This window comes from Neophocaena asiaeorientalis, unplaced genomic scaffold, assembly GCF_003031525.2.
Source record: "Neophocaena asiaeorientalis asiaeorientalis breed wild unplaced genomic scaffold, Neophocaena_asiaeorientalis_V1.1 scaffold46, whole genome shotgun sequence".
Classification (NCBI taxonomy): Eukaryota; Metazoa; Chordata; class Mammalia; order Artiodactyla; family Phocoenidae; genus Neophocaena; species Neophocaena asiaeorientalis.
This window is the reverse complement of record NW_020175393.1, coordinates 734570-742348: the sequence shown is the minus strand read 5'-3', so window position 1 is coordinate 742348 and position 7779 is coordinate 734570.

Here is a 7779-nt window from a genome sequence, read left to right as displayed (position 1 = left end):
ATTTTTTTTTTTTTTTTTTTTTTTTTGCTTATCACTGTTTGGAAGAATTTCCTTATCCAGGCTGTAGCTTCTAGATTCCAGAGAATTTGACTCAGTTGGGAGACATTTGGCCTTTCTGTTTCCGAGAACCACAAGGCATGGATTTGTCATGTGGTGGGTGGAAGGTGTCACACCTAATTGCAGTGTGTTCCAGACTGATTCCTGGATAGCGTGGCCTCCCATCCTGACCGCTCTGGTCACCTTTCTTTCCACAATCCACACCCACTTCTGGGGGAGAGATAATCGGAGGGCCTATCAGCTGACTTGTGGTGGACGTGGGGAGCTTGTCAGATGAGCAGCTGTGAAGCCCGGAAAGGAGCTGCCAAACCTCTGAGGAGGTGACCTGGGCTCTGACTGCCTGACCTGATGTGGAAGATGCTGAGGCCTCTGAGGCTCATGCTGTTAGTGCAAGCTGCCTGAATTTGACTATGCTGTGGCCTTGTTTTGTCTTGTTATTATGTGTTGGATGCATAGAAGAATCCAAAGAATAAAAAATGTGACATTTTCCTTGATTCCCTCCAAGTGATACCAGACATGAACAACTTTAGAACGTATCCTTATAGACTTTTCCTCTTCACATACCACCATGTATTTATCATTGTTAAAAGGGAAAGAGGAGTCCTATATAAATTACTTCTATATAAGTTGCATCACCACTTGCTGTTTTGTACTCAACTCCGTATCCTGGATGTCTTCTGTGTCAGTACGTATAGATGTATGTTAACATCAGTGCTGGTGCTGTAGGTTCCCTTATATAGGATATGCCATGATTTATTTATTTCACCATTCTCCTATCGCTGGACATCTAAATTGTTCCAAATTTTTGCAGCGATGAACTACACTAGATTGAATGTTCTTGTTCATATTACTTTGTACACACATGCAAACGTTTCTTTGCATGGGTTCAAGGTGCATAATCCCGGGATGAAAGGGTACATACTTTACAAATTTCAGTAGATGTTGCTAGCTTGTCAAAGATGATTATTTTTTAAATCTGAGTTGGGTGGAGGCCTAGTGATAGGAGACATCTACCCACCTTACAGCTAAAGAGGTGCAAGACGAGTGAGGTAAAGTGATGGATCAGAGCAAAATGAACATGTGGGTGGTCCTCTCCCACTCCTGGCTCCAGGTCCTGTGCTCTTTCGGGGGGCTGGAGAAATAGGTGGGGAGATGGGTTCTGTCATCTCTGCCCCCTCTCTCCTCGACTGGGGCTGTTTCCCAGAGACCTGGGAAGACCCTTGGGTGGGCTTCCGTCAATCCGATATTCGTTCCGGGTCTTTGGAAGACTGACATCTAATGCTTGCATTCAGGTGGCTTATGCTGTTTAGTCGGGCAGAGAGGTTGGCGTCACGGAATTCCTAATGTGGGTTGATTTGGTTTCTGGAGCAGGAGGGCAGGGCAGCGTGCAGGCTGTGGGGGGCCGGTCAGCCCCTCCCTCCGTCCCTTCTACTGATGTGTTGCTTCTGGCCTGGATCTCTTGCTTGTCAGCAAAGTGTGTAGCGTTGGTTAGGAGATCGACTCCTTAGCTGTGACACCTGGGACAAGTAACTCAGCCTCACTGGGCCTCAGTTTGCTCATCTGTACAAAGGTACTAATAGACCCCACCTCATGTGTGTGAAGAGTAAATGGGTTACTATGTGTGCTGGAAACGGTGTCTGTTACATAGACAGCACCCAATCAAATCTGCTGGCTGTTGTCATCGTTCTTGGCTGTTTTGTGAGAGAGGCTTCAAAGCCCTTCGTCCTGTCTTCTTCAAATCCTGTCTCAATTCTTGGCGGGAGAGATCTTTCTAAAACACAGATGTGATGGGTGACTTCCTGCTGCAGTGGCTCCTGGCCTGCAGGATACAGCCTGGCTCTTCTACCTTATCTCGCATCTCTTCCCTGCTTGAACCTTGCGTTTCAGCAGCACTTAGCTGCCCTTGGTTACCAGTCTTTTCATGCCTCAGAGTCTTCAGTTTTGTGCTCTGTCTCCTGGGAGTTCCTCTTTGTTGGCTTCTTTGTCTGCCTCCCTGCTGGTCATCCCGTGGGACACAGCTCAGGCGATCACTTTCCACTGAGAACACTTCCCTTCCCTCTTCTCTGGTTTCTGGGGACACCTGTGTCCTTACCGTTACCTCTTTGAAATGATCTCTGTCCCCCATCGAAGCCACAACACACCTTTTCTTCTTTGCTTTCCTGCTGCGTCACAGAGCAGACATTGAAGACATCTTCGAGCAGCATTCTTGGGGACGTTTTCAGCCCTTTTGGCAAGTGGATTTAGAAATGGGTTGGGGGCAGACTGTAAGTTGAGCTTACCGATTACTCCATGAAGAGCTGGGCTCTCTGCCATCCTTGCTTGTATGGATGGCGTCATGGTGGTGGTAGCACTGGTCTTGCAGTTGGATAGCCCTGGGCTTGTGTCCGTGCTCTGACTGACACTAGCACTGACCTTGGGCAATTCACATAATCTCTCGAGCCTCAGTTTCCTTATTTGTCTTGAAGAGGTGGTGTTAGTGATGTTCAAGGTCTCTTTGAGTTCTGACCTCCCTGGTTGCTAATTTTATGACATTTTATGACTCGATGCCACAGCGCTAACCTGAGGGGAGTGGTCCCCACTTGTGCACGTGACCCGTGAGGGTGCTCAGTGAGGTTTAGTAGAACCACAAGTCCAGGCTTAATCATTATAATCAAGGATTCGATAATAAGGAGAAGCTGTTCCAAACGCTTACCCTCCTGTGGTCAGTTGTTGATTCCCAGAACCAATTAAGGGAAAAAGATCAGCAGATTTTCTTTGGTTAAAACACACAGACACACACACACAGACACACACACAGACACACACAGACACAGACACAGACACACACAGACACAGACACACACACAGACACACACAGGCACACACACAGACCCACACACAGACACACACACACACAGACACACACACACAGACACACACACACCCCAGCAACCTCTGAACACTGAATTTTTCCCCCTGTGTCAGTTGCGTTCTCCCAGCTTTTAGAAGTGAGGTAGAATAGGCACCTTGGCTGGGGCGCTTTTTGTCTCATTTTTAAATGAACTCAAGCAGAGTTCAGAGGCGGTTGTTTGAAAGTTCACTCTGGGTTGATTTGAGCACCCGAGAGACTGTATTTTGGGAAACCTAATTTGGGGACTGATGATTAAGGAATATCTATGAGTTAAAATCAGACTGAGGTGGCTTTTCGAGGAGTATATTAGGATCAAAAGCTACAGCCTTCTACTCTTCTGCTGAAATTTGCTTTCCTGACTAGATGTTGGTGTCAGGCTTCCCAGGCAGTGTGAGTCAGGAGTGGGGGTTTGGGGGGTCGATCTCTGCTGGGTCCTGGCAGATCCTCCCTCCCCCTTCCCCTATGCACCCTGCATCTTTATTATTTATTTATTTATTGCGGTACGCGGGCCTCTCATTGTTGTGGTCTCTCCCGTTGTGGAGCACAGGCTCCGGATGCGCAGGCTCAGCGGCCATGGCTCACGGGCCCAGCTGCTCCACTGCATGTGGGATCTTCCCGGACCGGGGCACGAACCCGTGTCCCCTGCATCGGCAGGCAGACTCTCAACCACTGCGCCACCAGGGAAGCCCCCTGCATCTTTATTGAGTGCCGGCTGTGCTACAGGCATCCTTCTGTCTGGCAAGGTGGGTATCTTGCCTTGTCCTAACGGAGCTTCCATTCCAAGTAAGGGAGACCGCTGGTAAATGGATAAGCAAATAAGAATTTCAGATAGTGATCAGAGCTATAAAGCAAACCAAATGGGGAAATGAGGTTGAGAGCCATGGAGAGGTTTCTGTTTATTCCGAGAATACCTCTCCCAGGAGGTGACCCTTGCCCTGATGCGGTGAGGCAGCTGTGTGAACAGTGCAGAGCTCCTTGCAAAGGCTCGGGATGAGTTTGGGGTGTTTGTGGGCAGAACGAAGGTCAGTGTGGCTGGTAGGACAGGGTGGGGGGTGGAAAATCAAGGTGAAGATGTTGGTGGGGTTAATGTATGTCGGAGCTCAGAGACCCCGGTGAGGAGTTTGGATTTTTTTTCACCAATTGGAAGTATGACAGATCATAAGCCTATAGATATCTGATTTGTGTTTTAGAAAGTTCACTCTGCTGGCAGGTGAGAGTTTAGTCTCGAGGGAGGAAGGGTTCACAGAGCAGAGAGACCTGGAGAACTGATGGGTTCTTGGACCGGGGTGGTAGCAGTGAGTGATGAGATTTATCTTGGGCGTGCAGTCAACAGAACCTGCTGATGTATTGGATGTACGTTTTTGGGTTTATCAACTGGGGTGCTGGCAGAGCCTTTACGGGGTTTGGGAGGACCAGGAAAGGGAGTATAGTGGCCTAGGACCTGGTAAGTCCTTGAGTTGGGGTGTGGTGAAGTGTTTATGAGACCCAGAACTTAGGGGTGGAAGCCTGGGTATCAATAATTATAATAAAGACAGCAGACATTTTTTGAGCAATGTGCCCCGAGCTGTGCTTTGCCTAAACACTTCCCATGATGAACTCATTCAATCCTCAGAACAAACATAAATAGCTTTATTATCCTCTTGAGGACACCAGACGCGGAGAGATGACGTAACTTGCTGAAGTCACACAGCTAGTACGAGCAGAGCTGGGGGTCACAGTGGGGCTGTCTGGTTCAAGAGCCAGTATTCCTAACCACTGGCCCGTGTTTCCTCAAGGTCACATGCACAGACACCACGTCTTTGGCACCAAGAGCCACCTGATGGGCCAGGAGTTGCGTCCACTCTGGGAAAGGGGACAGAGACACCTGTGCCCCCTGGGTTATTTTTGAATTGTTAAGGAAAAGAGCACTGAGCTGAAATATTTTAAAAATCAGGTCACCAAATATTAATGTGCTTATTCGCGCTTAATCTTTCAAAGAAGATTAGTGGCACCCATTTTGGGGGGCTGGATTTCTTTTTACCTTCAGGAGAGAAAATGAGCGCTGGTTTTATCCTAGGAGTGTCTCCATTATAATTCTGCTGCCAATAATTCAGCTATTATACTGTTGACCTCTGTTGTCAAAGCATGATATCAAGTGATTGGCTCATGAGGCAGTTGCGAGTCTTGACTGTAAAGGTCAGACTCATAAAGAGGTTCTAATGTACTTTCTGGAAGTATACACATTCCAATACTGCTACACATGGATGCTAATAAGATTAGGTTAATAGAAGCTATGCGTCTTATGGGAGATGCACCTTACCTAGTGGCATGTGACAGTAATTCACCTACCTTGATTTGCGATAACTTGGTTCTAAAATGGCAAGAGGCGGTAGAGGAAGGTGTCGCGTTCTCTCTGGTAATGGTGGTGATTCACTGAAGTTACACAGAGGCCAAGAGAAAGCAAGCCCTACCCCCACTCTTCAACCTCACCCATGCCCACCCCTCTTTGGAAATTACTGTTCGAAAAGAAAATATCTCTCAAGGTGTCTTTGTCAGGCAAGTAGAGCAGGGGGTAGTTCCTGTAGTCTTTAAAAATTTCTATATTCTAAAATGTTTGATTTCGACATTCGGGTTTAGGTCCAAAGTAAGGTAACTTCTATGGTTTCAGCTCACTGGTCATTTCCCCTCATAGAGGGTTTCAGCCTTGAAGAAACAGGAGCCCCTTTGGAATATTCTTGTCTGCGAGTGACAAACATCTCAACCTAAGATGCCTTAAGTGACAGAGGCACTTAGGGCCCTCACGTGTCAGGAGGCCCGAAGGAAAGTTAGGGTTGGTTTAGCAGGTTGGCAGTGCCAGGCACTGAGGGGACTTCTGAGTGACCTGCAGTTCCTCGTATGGTGGCACCCGGGGATGGGCATATGCAGAGTCATGGGTGGACCCTGGACTCTTTTTCTGGCCTCTAGTGGGAGGCAGGGAGGCAGGGAAGGTGAGCGGTAGGAATACGGGGTGGGGATGGGTATGGCTGCAGTGCTCCTGAAAGGTGGAGGGGCAGAGACGGTGCCGCCTGCTGGCCCTTGCAGATGCCCTCCTTTTGTGACGTCTCTCTCGTTTAACCCTGTGTCTTCTGCCAGAAACACAGGGACCGTCTGCTGAGGGAAAGTCTCTAGCAGGATTGATTTCTGTTCCAAGATATTCTTAAGAAAAAGAAAAGCTTGGACATGTTGATGTTTTCCCTAGGTTTCCTTCTCTCTATGTGTGAGAGAAAATTTGTGAGAGAAGAAAAAATAAGTCAAGAAGATATTATAAAGATTGAATCCCCAGATATACTTATTTTCTAAGTTGTTAAATTCTAACATGCTAAGTACATTTTAGTACTTTCTGACCGTGGTCTTTGATGGTTAAATTTCTGTGACTCAGTGGTCTTGCGTCTTCCAGACCTCCGTGCCTGTCGGTTGCTGTGCGCTCTGCTCAGAAGCCTCTTCTCTAGGGCAGATGTTGCCTCCTCTGAGAAGCCCTCCCATCACAGTCCCTCTCGACTCGCCTCTCTCCTGCTGTTCCTCAGGGTTAGACTTAGCTGTACATCTGTTTGTTTCTCTCGGTTTGTCATCAGGGACTTGTTTTATGCATCTCTGTCTCAGGCAGTGGGGAACTCAGTGCTTTATTCACAGGAAATGTTCAAAAAATGTCTGTTGCATTGAAAAAAATTTTTTTATGGGGTAGCTGAGATACATAAACCCTTGGACATTTCCCTTTGGTGCCACAGTGTGGTGAGTTACTCCAAGGGGCCGGTGGTGCTGCAGTCCAGCCTCAGTCAAGTTCAGCCTGTGTCCGGTGTCCCTGGAGGGACCCGCCGACAGCCAGCGGGGCGTGTGGTGTGGCTTTGCTCTGCACTCGGGTGGGAGGCTGGGGCTGAGGCAGTGCATCCTGCCGGCGCAGGGTCCAGGGAGAACACAGCATTGGTCCTGCTCAGGCCTGTGTCTTTGCAGAGGCGTGCATGAGGAGTGAGATGGCCAGGCGGTGCAGAAGGTCTGCCCACGCACTGCACCGCCTGACCGCCTACCGTGTTTCAGACGCACAGCTAGGCACGTACACAGGGTTTGCCTGGTCCTCAGGTCAGCCTTATGTGGGAGGGTTTTTAAAGGCCCCATTTTACAGATGAGAACACAGAAGCTGAGCCCTTGCCTGAGGTCACCCGTGTGGTAAACAACCTGGTGGGAAGTCCAGGTCCGGGGGCTCCAGAGGCCCAGCTTTTTCATGCCATGTTCTCATTTGGCAGAGCCAGGCTGGGGGCCCTGAGATCAACACGCAGCTCACGTGCGTTGAAAGGCCAGTGCATTTATTAGGTACTGGGCGTGCAAAAGTGAGCAGGGGCATCTGACACCCGGGCACGTTGTGCCGAGCCCGTGGAGCTGGTGGCACAGGCTTCCTAGGGGTGGAGGGAGGGGTGTACAATCCAGCCACATTTTAAAGGAGAGGGGTCAGGACAGCCGGAGCCCCGTTGTGAGTGGCTGTGAAAGCCAGGTTCAGGAGGCTGGTCCTTATTTTGTCGTGGAGGCGTGTCGTCAGTGGAATTTCAGTAAGCCCCGGGGCTCTGATCAGACTTGTGTGGAGACAGCTCAGCCTGTTGGCAGCCTGTGCGCGGATTTTCAGGGGAGCGGGACAGGGGCAGGGTTTGGTGACTGACTGGCTTGGAGGGTCTGGGCTCAAGGATAACGGCTGAGTTTTCAGCTTGAGGAACTGGGTACCACCCTCAGAATTGGAGGACCGAGGGGAAGGGTGCGTGTGGTTAATAAAAGATCAGGGCTGGGGGCTTCAGTATTCTCAGTGGAGGGCAGGGTGGGGCAGCTGCAAG